The following is a 17,912-nucleotide window of genomic DNA, read 5'->3' as shown; positions in this document are numbered from 1 at the left end:
TACCGCCTCACCATACCACGACCGGCACACTGCCCTCTGCCATGCCATACCGCCTCACCATACCACGACCGGCACACTGCCCTCTGCCATGCCATACCGCCTCACCATACCACGACCGGCACACTGCCCTCTGCCATGCCATACCGCCTCACCATACCACGACCGGCACACTGCCCTCTGCCATGCCATACCGCCTCACCATACCACGACCGGCACACTGCCCTCTGCCATGCCATACCGCCTCACCATACCACGACCGGCACACTGCCCTCTGCCATGCCATACCGCCTCACCATACCACGACCGGCACACTGCCCTCTGCCATGCCATACCGCCTCACCATACCACGACCGGCACACTGCCCTCTGCCATGCCATACGGCCTCACCATACCACGACCGGCACACTGCCCTCTGCCATGCCATACCGCCTCACCATACCACGACCGGCACACTGCCCTCTGCCATGCCATACCGCCTCACCATACCACGACCGGCACACTGCCCTCTGCCATGCCATACCGCCTCACCATACCACGACCGGCACACTGCCCTCTGCCATGCCATACCACCTTGCCGTACCCCTAGTGCACGCTGCCCTCTGCCATGCCAAAACGCCGCGCTGTACCACTACCGGCTCGCTGTCCCGCGTCCCGTCCCCCCCGGGGCTCCTGAACACCGAGCGCCCCCCCCCGGCTGCTCTGGGAAGGGTCAGACACAAGGGCGGGAGTCGGAGGAACCCCGGGGAGCCCCTGCCTCTTCTTTTGTTTACCTGCCCGCGTCTCTCTGCATTTCCTCGCTCCCTGCGCTGCTGCGGGTTTCCCAAGGACGCCGCGAGCCTTGCACGCCTCGCTCCATCCCCCCCTCCGAGCAGCCGCGGGCTCCGTCCCTCGGGCTCCAGCAGCCCCGCTCTCAGCCCTCCCAGGTGTGTCTCTCCCTCGGGGCCCTGCTGCGGCTTTCCCGGCGGGTTCGTTTCCCGGCGGGTTCCCAAGGGCACTGGGAGAGCCGCGCTCGCTGTGCCTCGCTCTCCCCTCGGCCCCTTCGCCCGCCCCGCAGTCCTGCAGCAGCCGCCCGGGCGCTCCCGGCGCGGGCCGCGGCAGGCACTTACAGCGGCGGGGCTCAGAGGGGACGGTCAGCCCCGGGGAGCGGGGTTAGCACCGGCAGGGCTCGGGAGCAGCAAAGGGAGCCGGCAGCTCCAGCATCGTCTGCCCGATCCGGAGCCTGGCGGGGCTCTGCCTGGGCTTCAGCATCCGCCGCAGCTCCCCGCTCCGGGCCTGTCCCGGAGTCCCCGTCCTGCAGCCGGCTGCTCTCGGGCTCCAGGCCGCCTCAGCAGCCCGGGCGCAGCCGCCACTGTCCCTCCTGCCATTCCTGGGCAGCGTTTGCCAGAGGGCAGCAGGTACCTGAGCGTCCCGCCTCTGCACATCGGTCCTCTCTCTTCACCTGTCTCCTAGCAACCCAGCATCCCTGCCGCTGGCTACGGCCGGGAGCATCCTTCTCCTTCTCGGGAAGGACCAAACCAGGCAGGCTCCGGGCTGCTTCTGTTCCTCTGAGCAGCCTTCTGCTGTCTGTTCCAGGCACCTGCCTGTTCTCGGGCACCCAGAAAACCACTGAAGCTCAGGGCACTCCCCCAGGACAAAGCCAGCAGCAGCTGGCAGGAACATACAACAGGGAGCCTGGAATGGAGACAGCATTTGCAGGCTGCACACATCTGTGGGGTGGGGGAGGCAGGTGCGCCTTGTAACATCATGGAAACAATAGCGATCGCCTCCATTTCTACAGCCCTGTCCTTCCACAGCAGCACTTCTCCATCTAGAGAGCAAGGAGACATTTTGAAAGGACAATGCTGAAAATACTACTTAGCAAGAGGGTGGCAGTACCTGCAGTGGGGTGGGGGTTGAGGAGACACATGAGTTTATCTGCACTAGCCAGTATAGTTATGACAGCAAATAGCACCAGACTGTGTCTGTGCCAGGGCACGTGTGTGCACGCCTGCATGTTCATGGGGGGTGGGGGTGCAGCATTATGACAGCACTAATGGGCTCTTTTGATGGCAGAGATTTCACAAACTATTGCCTGGTGTCTAGCCTAATTAAAACAACTTCTTAGCTGTGAGAATCCTGGTTCCCTCTCAGCCAGGCCTTAAGCCAAAGACCAGTACAGAGAGGACTGTTGCTGCCCCTAGACAAGGGAACTCCAGCCACAGACTCACCCAGCTGAACCCTCAGCAGCATGTGATACTATTTCCGGATGACTGGAAAAAGGCTAATGTAGTGCCAATCTTTAAAAAAGGGAAGAAGGAGGATCCTGGGAACTACAGGCCAGTCAGCCTCACCTCAGTCCCTGGAAAAATCATGGAGCAGGTCCTCAAAGAATCAATCCTGAAGCACTTGCATGAGAGGAAAGTGATCAGAAACAGCCAGCATGGATTCACCAAGGGAAGGTCATGCCTGACTAATCTAATCGCCTTTTATGATGAGATTACTGGTTCTGTGGATGAAGGGAAAGCAGTGGATGTATTGTTTCTTGACTTTAGCAAAGCTTTTGACACGGTCTCCCACAGTATTCTTGTCAGCAAGTTAAGGAAGTATGGGCTGGAAGAATGCACTATAAGGTGGGTAGAAAGCTGGCTAGATTGTCGGGCTCAACGGGTAGTTATCAATGGTTCCATGTCTAGTTGGCAGCCGGTATCAAGTGGAGTGCCCCAAGGGTCGGTCCTGGGGCCGGTTTTGTTCAATATCTTCATAAATGATCTGGAGGATGGTGTGGATTGCACTCTCAGCAAATTTGCGGATGATACTAAACTGGGAGGAGTGGTAGATACGCTGGAGGGGAGGGATAGGATACAGAAGGACCTAGACAAATTGGAGGATGGGGCCAAAAGAAATCTGATGAGGTTCAATAAGGATAAGTGCAGGGTCCTGCACTTAGGACGGAAGAACCCAATGCACAGCTACAGACTAGGGACCGAATGGCTAGGCAGCAGTTCTGCGGAAAAGGACCTAGGGGTGACAGTGGACGAGAAGCTGGATATGAGTCAGCAGTGTGCCCTTGTTGCCAAGAAGGCCAATGGCATTTTGGGATGTATAAGTAGGGGCATAGCGAGCAGATCGAGGGACGTGATCGTTCCCCTCTATTCAACATTGGTGAGGCCTCATCTGGAGTACTGTGTCCAGTTTTGGGCCCCACACTTCAAGAAGGATGTGGATAAATTGGAGAGAGTCCAGCGAAGGGCAACAAAAATGATTAGGGGTCTGGAACACATGAGTTATGAGGAGAGGCTGAGGGAGCTGGGATTGTTTAGCCTGCAGAAGAGAAGAATGAGGGGGGATTTGATAGCTGCTTTCAACTACCTGAAAGGGGGTTCCAAAGAGGATGGCTCTAGACTGTTCTCAATGGTAGCAGATGACAGAATGAGGAGTAATGGTCTCAAGTTGCAGTGGGGGAGGTTTAGATTGGAGATTAGGAAAAACTTTTTCACTATGAGGGTGGTGAAACACTGGAATGCGTTACCTAGGGAGGTGGTAGAATCTCCTTCCTTAGAGGTTTTTAAGGTCAGGCTTGACAAAGCCCTGGCTGGGATGATTTAACTGGGAATTGGTCCTGCTTCGAGCAGGGGGTTGGACTAGATGACCTTCAGGGGTCCCTTCCAACCCTGATATTCTATGATTCTATGGGTCACTAAACACTCTTGTCCCATCTGCCAAGGCTGCAGTCAGGATTGGGAACATCCTGAAGCAGTTCTAGGTCCTTCCTCTCAGACCAAACCCAGAAGGTTGTCCTGGGAACTGCTCCTGTCCCCAAAGTCCCACAGGGCTCAGCTGTCTGCACCACGGTATTTAACATGATCTAAGAAGCCATCAAGAGAGCTGGTGAGACAACCCGGACTAATGCCAGCAGCTCACAATGGACTCCAAGCTCCACATCTCCTACATATCCAGTGTCTGGGTGAACAGCAGCTGTCTAGGGCTGAGCCTGGCCAAGAGGGGACAAAAGAGAGAAGCGCTTGGAAGACCCGTTTCAGAGTAGCAGCCGCGTTAGTCTGTATTCGCAAAAAGAAAAGGAGGACTTGTGGCACCTTAGAGACTAACCAATTTATTTGAGCATGAGCTTTTGTGAGCTACAGCTCACGAAAGTGTAAAGTGATCACTCTCCTTACATAAGCTATTACCAGCAGGAGAGTGGGGTGGGGGAGAGAAAACCTTTTGTAGTGATAAACACCCATTTTTTCATGGTTTGTGTGTATAGAAACACCTTCTGTATTTTCCACAGTATGCATCCGATGAAGTGAGTTGTAACTCACGAAAGCTCATGCTCAAATAAATTGGTTAGTCTCTAAGGTGCCACAAGTACTCCTTTGCTTTTTGGAAGACCCGGTGTCCCGCTGTCTGGAGGGCTCATGACTGTGTGTACCCACCTCAGGGCAGACTATCATAACCAGGGCAGACACCCCAACCTGGTTCTATAATTAGATTTCACCAAACCAGTAACAAATGTGAACTCCTAAAGTACTGCAGTAATATTATAATGGACTCACAGGCAGTCCCCTTAGACACTTCAGTCTATCTTGCTACCCAGGCAAGATGGACTATATGACAAATGGTCACTTACACCAAAAATCACAAATATTCAGGTTACCCCCAGTCCCAAGAGACCAGTCACTGACCCAGATCGATTTGTATCCTAGATCTCCCATCAAAGACAATGATGGTCAGCAATTCTGTAGTAAACTAACTAAAGGTTTATTAGCTAGGAAGAATAAATGGGAGTTATTGAGAGGTTACAACAGGTAAAATATATGTGCAGGTGAGTCACAGTCTCTAATTCCCAAATGGTAGCAGAGATGTAGTTATCTACCAGTTTCCCAAAAGTCTCTTAGGGCTTCTCTGAATAACTCTGGGGATCTTTGAAATGCGCAAGAAATGTGCACTTTTCTGTTAAAGTTCTTCATTTGCATTATCCAAGGCTTCTTTCTCGTTGATGGGTTATTTAGTTACAGGGATATATGCAATGTAAATGTTTGCTATTACATTATAACAGGATACAGATAAGGGAAAACAATGCATGCAGCATCCATTAATTTTCATGAAGTTTAAACACCAAATACATTCTCATACATTTAACAATCACTTTGAGCTATACTAATACAGAAGGGAATTGGCATGGATTCCAGCCATGCATTTGTAAGTGTTCAGTGAGACCTGGGGCTTTGGCACCTGGTCCACCAGCATCACACCTGGCCTCCTTTCAAACATTCCCCATGATCAAAGGCATCTGCCTGTTCATTGTTGTATCATTTTACCCCCTTGGGGTCCTTTGGGACTTAATGCTATTAGTACCCAAATATGACAATGACAAAAGTGCCCATTCCCATCTGCAGCGGACCAGAAGATTGTGCCTCATCCTATCAGATACAGACCTGCCCACGATAACCCATGAATTCATGATCTCCAGACTTGATTACTGCAGCTCATTCTACCTAGGAATGAAGCCTCACCCCCTGAAATGACTCCAACTGGTACAGAACAAAGCAGCACAGGCTGCCAAGGGTATATCTCCCCAATACTCCACTCTCTGCACTGGCTCCCTGTGGAATACAGAATCCAGATCAGGATTTCTGCTGTGATGGTCAAAGCCCTCCATGCACATGCCCTCACTACTTGAGAAACCTCCCCACCCTCACAGCTGCAACCTCCCACAACAGCTGCATTCCAGCCAAACAATGCAAGTGTCAGCCAGCAGATCTGTGAGTACTGGGGAGCCTAAGAGAGACTTGTGGTGCCAGGGACAGAACCTTCACAGGAGTTGGACCTGAAATTCACTCCCACAAGTGAGAAGAATGACCACAGGCCACATCACACTCAAAATGAATGCAAAACTCATTTCTTCTACTTAGCTTCTCATGAATAAGTTGTTCACATGCGGCAAACACACCCACCCACTCCCAGCAGCAAGCATGAACACTTCCTAATTAAGCTATTTCTCATACAGACCTGGAAGACAGAGAAAATCATGTCTGTTTTTTAAATACTTGGGAAGCACTCAGATACTATGGTGACAGGGTCCCTAGAAGCACTCAGACACCAAACACACACACTGTCTCTGTATGTGTATGTGTCAGCTCTGCAAAACTAGCATGAGAATTTCCAGCCCCACTCAGGGTGAGCAGAGTTTTGCAAGACTGATGTATAGTTGGTTTGTGACAGTGCCAGGTTGTGTATATGACACGGGCAGAATCAGCATTGTTTCTTGGTTTTAGGCGCAGAACCCCAGTGTGTGTGTGCATGTGTGCATATGTGAGGCATGCAATGCATGAGTAGGAAGCACCCATATCTACACCCAGGCTGATGGTGTTTGAGAGGATGTCAGAGTGTGCAGTCTGTTATACACAGAGCTGGGTCTGCTGGATGTGAAAATAACACAACCACAGCAACACTGGAGTCACACAATCATGGCTTTCTAAACCCTATGCCTTGTTTGGGTCTCTTACCAGACAGGACTGGGAGTGATGGCTGCATTAGGCAGTTCTGTCAGGCAGACAAAAGGCCTCAGCCAGCACTCACGTCATATCCCATTATATCCCAAGCCTGTCACAGCAGCCATTAAATGATCTCTGTTTATACAGTGGGTATGTGGTGAATCTGGGGTCATGCGTACCAACAGCCAAGAGATACTCACAGGAACTGCAGGAGCCTGGCCAGGCAGGGAGTGGGATCTTTAGGGGTAGGGAGGTCTGGCAGGAGAAAGCTGCAGGAAGAAGGAGCAGGATGGGGTCACAGCTGGGACTGGAGCCGCTGAGAACACAGCGGAAGTAGGAGCAGATGGCAAGAGTGAGGCTGATTCCCTGGGACAAGTTTAGCTGTGCAGGCAGGATAACATACTGGGAAGGAGCAGGTGTTGGGGATGAGCGCTGGGGTCAAGGACACAAGTTGGGGGTGGGGTGGGTGGAGATGTTATGCTGGAAGGTGCTGGTGGCTGTCATCGCAGAAATGTAGGGTTGGCAGGAACCTCAAGCAGTCGTCAAGTCCAGCACTGAGGCAGGACCAAGGAAACCCAGACCATCCCTGACTGGTGTTTGTCTGACCTGTTCGTAAAAACTTCCAGTGGCAGGGATTCCACAACATCCCTTGGAGCCTGGTCCAGAGCTTCACTACCCTGAGAGTTAGAAAGTTTTTCCTAACAACTAACCTAAATCTCCCTTGCTACAGATTAAGCCTATTGCTTCTTTGTCCTACCTTCAGCGGACATTGATCAATGTCCTCTTTATCACAGCCCCTATCAGGTCCACCCTCAGTCTTTTTTTCTCAAGACTAAATATCACCAGTTCATAGGCCTTTGTTTTTTTAGCCTTTCCTTGTAGGTCAAGTTTTCTAAACTTTTATCATTTTTGTTGTTCTCCTCTGGACTGTCTCCAATTTAGCCACATTTTTCTTAAAGTGTGATGCCCACCCTGAGCAGCATAGTTAAGCTGACCTAGGCCCCAGTGTAGGTAGTGCTAAGCAGATGGAAGAATTCTTCCATTGACCTAAATACTGCCTCTGGGGGAGATGGGATTACCTATGCTGCTGTAGCACTTCAGTGTAGAAACTGCCTCAGGGTTGCTGCTGTAGCATGTCAAGTGTAGACAAGACCAATACATTGGTTGAACAAAGAAGTTACCTCACCTACCTCATCTCTAATACTGTATTCCTTTTACATAACATTATCAACTTGTGCAACTCACTGGCACAGGATATTACAAGAAATACTGCAGGAAAATAGTTTGGTAAGATTCTGAAAATTATACACAATATGCAAAAAACAATTAACTATAAGGGCTGTCAGTCCTGCTTCTTCAGAGTACAGGCTGATCATTAGCTGTTCTAACAAAGACTGCAGCACACTCTTTAAATGAAATTCAGCTCCTCTTTCTTTCAGATCTCAGCATATGCTCTGTACTTTCATCAACAAACACTAAAACAATGCCTCCTTTGTACTTCCTGTTTATGTTGACTGATTACCGCATTATGATGCATACTTGCCATAGCTTTATCATCACATCACTCCCTGATAGTTTTATAAAATAATGTGGGTTTCATAGGTGTTTTTATCTGGTGTCATGGAACTACTTTTCCCCCTATGGCTTAATTGGCAGCTGTGAGATTGAGATAGACTAGTCTACCTACACTATAGCAAACCTGTATTCCTAATTATTCTAGATTCTACAAAAGTGGGGCTTGTAATAACTTGTTCCAGTTTCAAACAGCTGCTTATTTTGACTAAGTTCATACCCCTTATTGTTCAGTAAAGTATGGTGACCACTTGGCCTAATATACAAAGCATCTAACTGTGAATCGCTTCATATCCCATTCATAGATTCGAAGGCCAGATGGGACCATTGTTATTATTTGGTCTGAACTCCTGGATAACACAGACCAGAGAACTTTCCCCAAAGTGGCTGTAGAACTTCCCTAAAATAATGACCCTTCCCTTCAGGTCAAGGGCCTGAATTCACAAAAGAACTTAAGTGCCTAAACCCCAGAATTAGGCACTTAAGTCCTATGTTTAGGCACTACTGTGATCCACGAAGCACCTGCTCAACAACCATCTAAGCCTTTAGGTGCCTAAACTCACTCAGCACGTAAGTTTCTTTCTCTGGCCTGCACACAGCATCCACATATCTATCTCCTGCCTAGGCCCCACAGTGCTCTATGAGCCGGGGGAAGATAGGTTCTCCTCTGTCTTATTTATGTGCTGGGCCTAATCCAATAGGTGTGCTCATAGGCCACCTAGCTCTACAAAGAACAGCTGGGTGGGGTGGGGTGGGGAGGAGGCCTCCTTGTACCTGTAAGCAGAGTCAGGATGAGCTCCACCCTGACATCTGGTGGTGAGGTGTGGCAAGTTGTGGAAAAGAACTTCAGGGGCTGATCTCATTTGCATAGGTACACCCACCCCACCTAGAATAAGGCCATAGCTGCCCAAATGGTCACTTTGGCTGCTGTGGGATCCCCAGTGTCTCTGTTATTGGGGCAGGAAGAATAAATTGTTATTACCCTGATTATGGGAACTGTGCTTGGAACTGTACTTGGCCTTTTGTTATGATGGAGGGGCTCGCCATCCACTAAGTAGCACTCGCGAGGCAAGGGACATGGGTTCCAAAACTCTGTGACTTGAGAGAGGCTGAGGATAGGTATTTATACTTGGTGGTATTGGCCCCCCTAATTTGAGGGCCTTATGTGTTAATTACACTTCCTCCTCTCTCCACTGTGGAATATTAGAGCTAATGTTGATTCTATTAGGAGTCTAATTACAGGCTGCTGAGCTGAATTCACTTTGGGCTAATGGTGTGCCAGCCCTAAGGCTCCCCTACTACAAGCTGAAATCACAAAAGAGCTAAAAACTGACTAAGAGCTGAAATCACTGAGTGTTGTGTTAAGTAGTGGGGGAGCCTGATGGATATATTGTGGAGCAGTTTGCGGGAAGGCTGGAGTGGCTTGTGGACTGGCTGGTGGAGCAGTTCATGGGACAGCAGGAGTGGCTTGTGGACTGGCTGGAGGAGCGAAGTGGAGCTGTGGGGCAGTCAGCTTCAGATCATGTAAGGTGCCCCCTTACCTCTTCTCTTGCCCCCCCCCCCATCTCCACCCAGGTTGGGAGGTAAAACTATGCAGATAAACTTTTGAACTCTGGGGCTGCCCTGACCAGAGACTTCTGGGCCATTGGACTTTCGAGACTTTGGGTGATTTTGGGTTGCTGGACTCAAGAACCCAAGCGAAAGGACACGCCCCAATCTGCTTGGGGTGGGTTTTTGCTCATGGGTTGTGTTATGAATCCTGTTCCTGGTGTTTCCCCAACATAATGCCACATTGTTTATCTCTGTTATTAAAAGACTTTTTGCTACACTCAGACTCTGTGCTTGCGAGAGGGGAAGTATTGTCTCTTGGAAGCGCCCAGCGGGGGTGGTTGTCCCAGGTCAGTGGGTGGGGGCTCGAGCCGGTTTTGCATTGTATTATTGGAATGGATCCCCTAGATATTGAACCCGGCCCTTGTTGCTGCCAGCTCTGATGGGCAGAAGGGTTACATACCTGTGGCCCAGTGGTAATGGCATTGTGACCCAGGGACCTGTTGGTGCCAACTGGCAGAGTTCACAGGGGTGCATAAGGTTACAGGGACCCCTGGGTCTGGTAACTACATACAGTTGGGGCCAGAAGGTGCCATTTCAGCTCTCTGAAGGCCTGTGTCAATCATTGCATAAGGGATGGATGGATAACATGTAACGAGTATGTATCTATGCTGAAAATATAGGTATCTGAGTTGGGGCTGGTCACCAGAAGGAAATAAATAGGCTGCTTTCTGGCAGGACACACTGATCCACCTGTCTGGCTATATGTAGATTGGGTAGTGTGTAGATCACAAAGACTGCCTGCTTACAGTTTGCACAAAATGCTAATCAAGTGATTGTAAGGTCTCCAGGTGAGATTCTAAACAGGAAAAAGCAAGCATGGGGGTTACCCTTTTTACAAGTGAAGACAATGAATCTTGGAACTATATCTGGGGGTGCAGAGGTACACCCAGTTATCTTTAAGGCTTTTAAAGTTTTTTAAGATCAGGCTTGAGAAAGTCCTGGCTGGGATGATTTAGTTGGGGATTGGTCCTGCTTTGAGCAGGGGGTTGGACTAGATGACCTCCTGAGGTCCCTTCCAACCCTGATATTCTATGATCTTCATCTAGGGGATAAGCTACCAGACAAGGCTAGTCTTATGAGTGGAGGATCACAGTTGGTCTGGCTGTTAAATGCTGGGAGACAAACTTTGGGTGAGCTAACATTTCTAGGTCTGGGGACTGACTTGTTCATTAAGTTCCGGCTCTAGAGGTGGTGTGATTTTTTTTTTTTTTATATATGTAACCATTTGTTTCCATTAATTCTACCTGCTTCTTCTTGTTTTTACCACAAATGTATCTAAGTGCTGTGTGTTGAGCGGCACAGTGATCCTGAGGTATAACTGGTAAGCTACTGTGTACTACTCCTTTGAGAGTAGCAGGTCTGAATTCTATGACTGTCAGTGGAACGGGGCTGGACACTCCACAGGGACCTCTGTGTGCTCAGGTATTGGTGTGCACCCCCTGTTAACTTGTAAAGAGAGAGAGAGGCCTGCAGAGACTTGGGAGGCAGTGCTTGTGCTGCCCATGGCTGGTGAAGTCGGGGATTGACCCACAGAAGTCACAGACAAGGCTTCCTTACACTAGGGGCAGGTGGTAGCAAGGTACCTCACAACCCTGGGTATCCCTAGGAAGTGTTATAGGTACTCACCCAAGATGTGGAAGACCCCAGTTCAAGTCCACTCTGTGCCTGATGAGAAGGGATTTGCCATCTCTCAGCTGAGCGCTCTAAGCATTGGACTATAGAGTCAGTCTCACTTTTTCTCTGACCCAACTAATCTTTAATTATTCAGTTGTTTAATTGAAGTGGAATAACTTCAACAGGAGGCACCAAGGGAGCCCCAGTTGAGAATATCCCACTGTCTAGGGGTTAGTATACATAAGGCACTAATCTTCCCCCATTCACTTTATAGGGAGCCCTCATGGTTAACTGAGGCTTTGGGGATCAGAGTTGTTCCAGTGATTTTTCTAGGCACCTAAAAGTTTAGATGCTAAGCATGGGAATACCTAAATCCCTTTGTGAATCTGGCCCAAGGTAGAAGTTTGCTCTAGCCTAACCTGACCCAAGCCTACCAGAACTGACTCTTCCCACCAAACCTGAATCCATGCTGCCACCTCCTGCCTGTAGGGTCTGTTGTGATATTTGGGCCTACAAGTTTACCCTGACTGTGAGCTCAACTGTGAGATGTGAGTGTAAGGTCGTATGATGGCACAATAACCTATAAGGTGGTGGGAAAAGGTACAAAGGGGAGATGCAAAGACTGAATTAGTGCAAACAAAAAGGCCTTTTGATATAACTCAAGGACTGTGCTTGGATCATGCCTGGTGAACAAGAACAGGGTGAGACTGAAAATCAGTGAACCAAAATTGCTATGTAGGACATTAGGCCTAATTAGTTAACAAAAGAATGAGGAGATGAGGAGAAACGTCTGGAGAAAAATTGGCTACTGGAGGGAGTTCTACCATCCTGGCTGCCGCACCCATCATCTCCTGGGACCCTGGGTCATCTTCACTCTAATTCTGAGATAAGTCCTGTCAAGACCAGGCCAACAAGAAAGGGAGCCAGATGACATTGTCACCTGCACCAGCTGAAACCTGAACACCTGGGACGTGAGACTTTGTCTCTCTCCCCCAGCCCCCTTCAATGTCTTTTTCCTTTCCTATCTTACTTCTTCTCCCTCCCCACCCCCCATTTCCTTCTGTCTAATAAGAGCCAGGCTTAGCCGACTAAGACTACATATTTTGCAACACTGCTGTGAGCCTCTGATCAGAGAGACAACTAAAAGCAATGCCCTAAACAGCCTGATGCTGGTCTAAGTTTGCCAGGTCTCAGAGGGGCTGATCAGACCATGTGCTGGGCCTGTGATTTCCAGCAATGAAGCTGCAGGTGAGTCAATACCAGAGACGAGCTGCATTTTCTGTCTTTGCTCTTTTCTCTCCCCTTGTGTGTGTGTTTATCTTGTTTTGTCTTTCAGGAAATGGGATCTGGCTTTAACAACAACAACGACAGCTCCAGTCCATCTCAACTAACTTCTTCTCTTTTCCGCACCCCTCCCAGTACTCAGTAGGTGTGGCTGCAGAGACAGCCTAGGGTAGCTCAGAGGACTGTCGGGTAGGAACACACACTTGTCTATTCCCTAGCTTGAAACCTTCAAAGCTGAATAAAACAAACTACAACTTGAGTCATTTCAAACACCTGAGCATAATATCCAGCTCTTCCTAGTGAAACCTCTTAAATGAGGTTTCTTGCTCCCTCATCAGCAGTCTATATATATACATGGTTCTCATCAATATAATATAGTATCTTGAGGATGCAGGCCTCAATGTATTTAGCACATAACTCCCATTGAAATCAATGGGAGTTAGGCACTTAAATACCGAAAGAAGATCTGTTTGCAGTGTTGTAGTCATGTTGGTTCCAGGATATTAGAGAGACAAGTGGGCGAGATAATATCCTTTACTGGAACGACTTCTTTTTGTGGAAGAAACACATTTTTGAGCTACACAGAGCTTTCTTTGGGTCTCAGGAAGGTACTCTGAACACTTGTCTACACTTAAAATGCTACAGTTTCACTTCAGTGAAGACACTGCCTGTGCCAATGGGAGCAGTTCTCTCATCAGCATAGGTAATCCACCTCCCTGAGCAGTAGATAGGAGAATTCTCCCATTGACTATAGTGCTGTCTACACTGGGAGTTAGGTTGAGTTAACTGTGTTGCTCAGAGGGTTGGATTTTTCATACCACTCTAATTTCCTAGTATAGACCAGGCTGGAGTGTCACAGCTAAATACAAGGTGGAACAGATTGTTTAGCATAAGTAGCTAACACACATTTCAAGGGACCATTCAAGGTGAAGTGACCTGCTAACACCTCTGTAGTCATAGGACAAAAGGGGGGCTAGTGGGTTACAGGTCATTGTAATAAGCCATAAATCCAGTGTTTCTGCTAAGACCATGATTTTTAGTGTCTAGCAAAGTTGTATGAATTGAATTTAAGCTCCCAGGCTCATCTTTTGAAGTTCTTGTGCAGGTTTCCTTTGAGGACAAGGGGGCACAAGTCAGATATAGGGTGATCGCTTTGTGAGTGCCCTGAGTGATATGGTGTCTTTGTCTTTTATCATTTTTCTGTGTGAGTCAGGGGTGAAAATAAGTTAGAGGACTTACCGGTATGCCCGAGTCCTTAGCAGGAAGCGTGGCCTCAACCGGAAGAGGCAGGGCCTTAAATCTCCGGGCCCTTTAAATCAAGATTTAAAGGGCCCGGGGCTCCGCTGTGGTAGTGGCGGCTGGGAGCCCGGGGCCCTTTAAATCACCCCCTGAGCTACCAGCTGCAGAGGCGGCTGGGAGCCCCAGGGCTCGGGGGTGATTTAAAAGGCCCAGGGCTCCAGCTGCCACTACCACAGCGGAGCCCTGGGCCCTTTATATCACTGAGGAGCCCTGGGGGCTCCCAGCCGCCACTGCTACCCCTGGGCTCTGGCAGAGCTTTAAAGGGCCTGGGGCTCTGCTGTGGTAGCGGCTGCCGGAGCCCTGAGCCCTTTAAATCCCTGCCTGAGCCCTGCTGCCCGAGCCCTGGGGTAGCGGCAGCCGGGCTCCTTCAGGGATTTAAAGGGCCCTGGGGCTCCAGCCGCCGCTACTGCCCCGGCCCTTTAAATCCCTTCAGGGCTTCAGCAGCAGGGCTCCAGATGGGATTTAAAGAGCTTGGGGCGGTAGCGGCGGCTGGAGCTCCAAGGCCCTTTAAATCCCCTCCAGAGCCCGCTGCCGCTACCCCAGGGCTCGGGCAGCAGGGCTCAGGCAGGGATTTAAAGGGCTCCGGGGCGGTAGCGGGGGTTGGAGCTCCGGGGCCCTTTAAATCCCCTCCAGAGCCCTGCTGCTGCTACCCCAGGGCTCAGGCAGAGATTTAAAGGGCTTGAGGCTCTGGCAGCCGCTACTGCCCCGGTCCTTTAAATCCCCTGTGGAGCCCCACCGCCGCTACCCCAGGGCTTCGGCAGCAGTGCTCTGGCGGGGATTTAAAGGGCTGAGGCGGTAGCAGCAGCTGGAGCTCCGGGGCCCTTTAAGTCCCCACTGGAGCCCCACCACCGCTACCCCAGGGCTTTAAATTGCCGTCTGGGAAAGCTGGTCCTGGTATGGCGCACCGGCTTTTGCCTGTACGGCACACCGGCTTACTTTCACCACTGGTGTAAGTTCATTTGAGAGTGTAGTGACTTGTCTGGTTTCACCCACACAAACATAGTTGTTCTTGAGGCATTTAGTGCACTGGATCAGGTACATCACATGTTGTGATAAGCCTGTGTAGTACTCATGGATCTTGAAACATGATGTTGGGGGTATTGAGCATTGTAGCAGAGGAGATATGTCTAGAGGTTTTGTATCTGTTGTTCTAGCAGGGTTTGGTGCTGCTTTGAATTGGTGTGTCCTGGTCAGTGGGGAGCTCGGTGAGGTTGCGAGGTTGTTTGAAGGCCAGAAGAGGGGTTCTGGAAAGATTTTTCAGGTTGTGGTCCCCATTCAGTATGGGTTGTAATTGCTTAATGATACCCTGTTTTGGTTCCAGTGTGGGGTGGTGGGTGACAACTCGGGGTGTGCAATTGGCATTTTTTTTTCCTGTATTGAAGCAGGTTTCCTCAGGGTATTTGGGTGGCCTGTTCCATGATGTGATCTGTTTCTCTGGTGGAGTGTCCTTGTTTGGTGAATGCAGTTTGAAGTGTGTTAAGGTGTGTATCTCAGAATTTCTCCTCAGAGCATATTCTGTGGTATCTGTCTACAGCCAGGAACTCCATCTCAAGCCTGGATTTTACTTTGGTACAGCTATGTCTATAGAGGTAGGCAGAGTGATTCCTTGTGATTACAAACGCAGGGGCTAGGGGATTGCTGGTAAGGTGTGTGTGTGTGTAAAGTGAGCAGACAGGCAGTTGTGAGTGTGGCCCTGAGAGGAAACAGGGGGACAGATCTCCATTAAGTACAGGACCAGCTGGAAAGACAAGCTTGGAAACTGTGAGTAAGGAAACTGCCTGATGCTGTTTGTTTCTTCTGTGTTCAGAGAAACAGGACTTGGTACATTCTTTGTAAATAAACAGAACTGCACCAAAGACTATACCTGACTGAATTCTGCAGGGCCTTGAATATTTACTAACCCTTTGGGCCAACGGGGCAGCAATCTGAAGGATTCAGGAAGTAAGATATTGCCAGCTATATTAGGCACATGCTTACTACTTCCCCAATATTATATTTTAAAAATCCCATCTTCTCCCTTCCCTCACCCTGAGTGCCCTTGTGCCCAAAGCTCTGAACTCTCTCTGTTACTGTTCCCCTTCCAGCCTTTCCACCCCACCCCATAGATTTTAAGCTGAATGTAGGACTCTACTTGTAATATTTTTCTTGATAAGCATCGTAGAAGAATAATTTTTCTCTGGGGTTTATTGGAAAGTGTTAATATACCTGTGACTGGATGTAAGGAAATCGCCTTATAAAGGATAAAACTGAAGCCAATTTCCTCTGTCCTGAATCAGATTTACTTGGTGCACTTAGGGGATTTCACTCTTCGTGGGCTGACTGGCCCCTTTAAGAGTCTTCTTTATGACAGGCTTCTTTAAGGAGAGTGGCCCACCTGTAAGGGCTTGTCTACGCTACAACTTAAAAAGAAAAGGCACCTTGTGGCACCTTAGAGACTAACATTTATTTCAGCATAAGCTTTCGTGAGCTACAGCTCACTTCATTGGATGCATGCCTTTGAGAGTGTGGCACAAGCTGTCAGCATAGTCTGTGTGGTATGTAGATTGTAATGGATTTTTTTACCTTCAGTCCTTTTGGTATGTTGTCCATCTGTTTGCATTTGGAAAAGAAGATGTCTGTCTGTATCTGTACGAGTTTTTTCATGAAGTTGATAGATTTCCACTCCATATGGCTAAATTCAGTGCCTTGCATAATGACAGATTTCAGAGTAGCAGCCAATGTAACTTACATTGCTCATGGGTGTGAAAAAGCCAGCCCGGAGTGATGCAAGTGACATTGACCAAAGTGCTGTCCACACCAGTGCTAAGTCGGCGGGGGATGCTCTCTCGCTGACATAGCTTCCACCTCTCATTGAGGTGGAGTACTCATGCTGATGGGAGAGCGCTCTCCTGTCAGCGTGTAGTGTCTTCACCAAATGCACTACAGTGACGCAGCTGTGCTGATGTAGCACGGTAGTATAGACTAGCCCTAAGCAATTTACTGCTTAGGTGGCTAGTTGGCAACTAATTGACCAATGAGCAGCAGGCCTGAGAAAAGGCTCCCAGAGACTCTAGCAGCAGTAACAACAGGACTGAGCTTGCCTGTTAAACACTCCAAGCTGACAGGTGAAAGGACTGAGTAAAAATGGGCCAGCAAGGGGCTACAACTGGCCTGAAGCAGAAACCAGCTCCAGGAGAGCAGTGGATCTTTATCAGAGGAGCATGAGTTTGTTTTGAAGTGTAACTGAGCTCCAGGAAGAGGGCTGGAGATTCCTGAGGCCTGGTCTACACTACGGGGTTAGGTCAAATTTAGCCGTGTTAGGTCGAATTAAAAATGACTGCGTCCACACAACCAACCCCATTCCATCGACCTAAAGGGCTCTTAAAATCGACTTCTGTACTCCACCCCGACGAGGGGAGTAGCGCTAAAATCGACCTTGCTGGGTCGAATTTGGGGTAGTGAGGACGCAAATCGATGGTATTGGCCTCCAGGAGCTATCCCAGAGTGCTCCATTGTGACTGCTCATGACAGCACTTTGAACTCTGATGCACTAGCCAGGTACACAGGAAAGCCCCGGGAACTTTTGAATTTCATTCCCTCTTTGGTCAGCATGGCGAACTCAGCAGCACAGGTGACCATGCAGTCCCCCCAGAATCGCAGAGCATAGAATGTTTCTACGCTGCCCCTATCATCTCTGTCCCTGAGGTTATTGCAGATTAGAAGGCGAAAAAAATGCACTCACGATGACATGTTTTCCGAGCTCATGCAGTCCTGATAGGGCACAGCTTAATGCATGGAGGCATTCAGTGGCAGAGGCCAAGAAAGAATTAAGTGAGAGTGAAGAACGGAGGCAGAACGCGATGTTGAGGGTATTGGGGGAGCAAACAGACATGATGAAGCATCTGTTGGAGCTGAAGGAAAGCCAACAAGAGCACAGACCCCTGCTGCATCCACTGTATAACCACCTGCCCTCCTCCCCATGTTCCATAGCCTCCTCACCCAGATGCCCAAGAACGCGGGTGGGGTGTGGAGGGGGAGGCTTCGGGCATCCAGCCACTCCACTCCAGAGGATGGTCCAAG

At 49.4% G+C, this 17,912-nt stretch overlaps 1 protein-coding gene across 3 annotated transcripts in view; it reads right to left on the bottom strand.

Moving 5' to 3' along the window:
* RELL2 (RELT like 2) overlaps window positions 1–1,722 on the bottom strand; it is a 44,655-nt gene extending 42,933 nt beyond the window's left edge. Inside the window, exon 1 of one of the 3 annotated variants that reach the window (XM_048859701.2) lies at window positions 1,399–1,722. The gene's annotated coding sequence lies outside the window, so the exon portion shown is untranslated. Of the gene's footprint in view, window positions 1–770; window positions 964–1,106; window positions 1,361–1,398 lie in introns of those variants that run through there. The other 2 variants (XM_048859702.2, XM_048859703.2) reach the window with 2 other exon arrangements.
* Between the last annotated feature and the right edge of the window lie 16,190 nt (window positions 1,723–17,912).

This window comes from Caretta caretta, chromosome 8 (genome assembly GCF_965140235.1).
Source record: "Caretta caretta isolate rCarCar2 chromosome 8, rCarCar1.hap1, whole genome shotgun sequence".
NCBI lineage: Eukaryota > Metazoa > Chordata > Testudines > Cheloniidae > Caretta > Caretta caretta.
The sequence above is the reverse complement of the archived record's forward strand: the minus strand, read 5'-3'. Positions and strand labels throughout refer to the sequence as shown.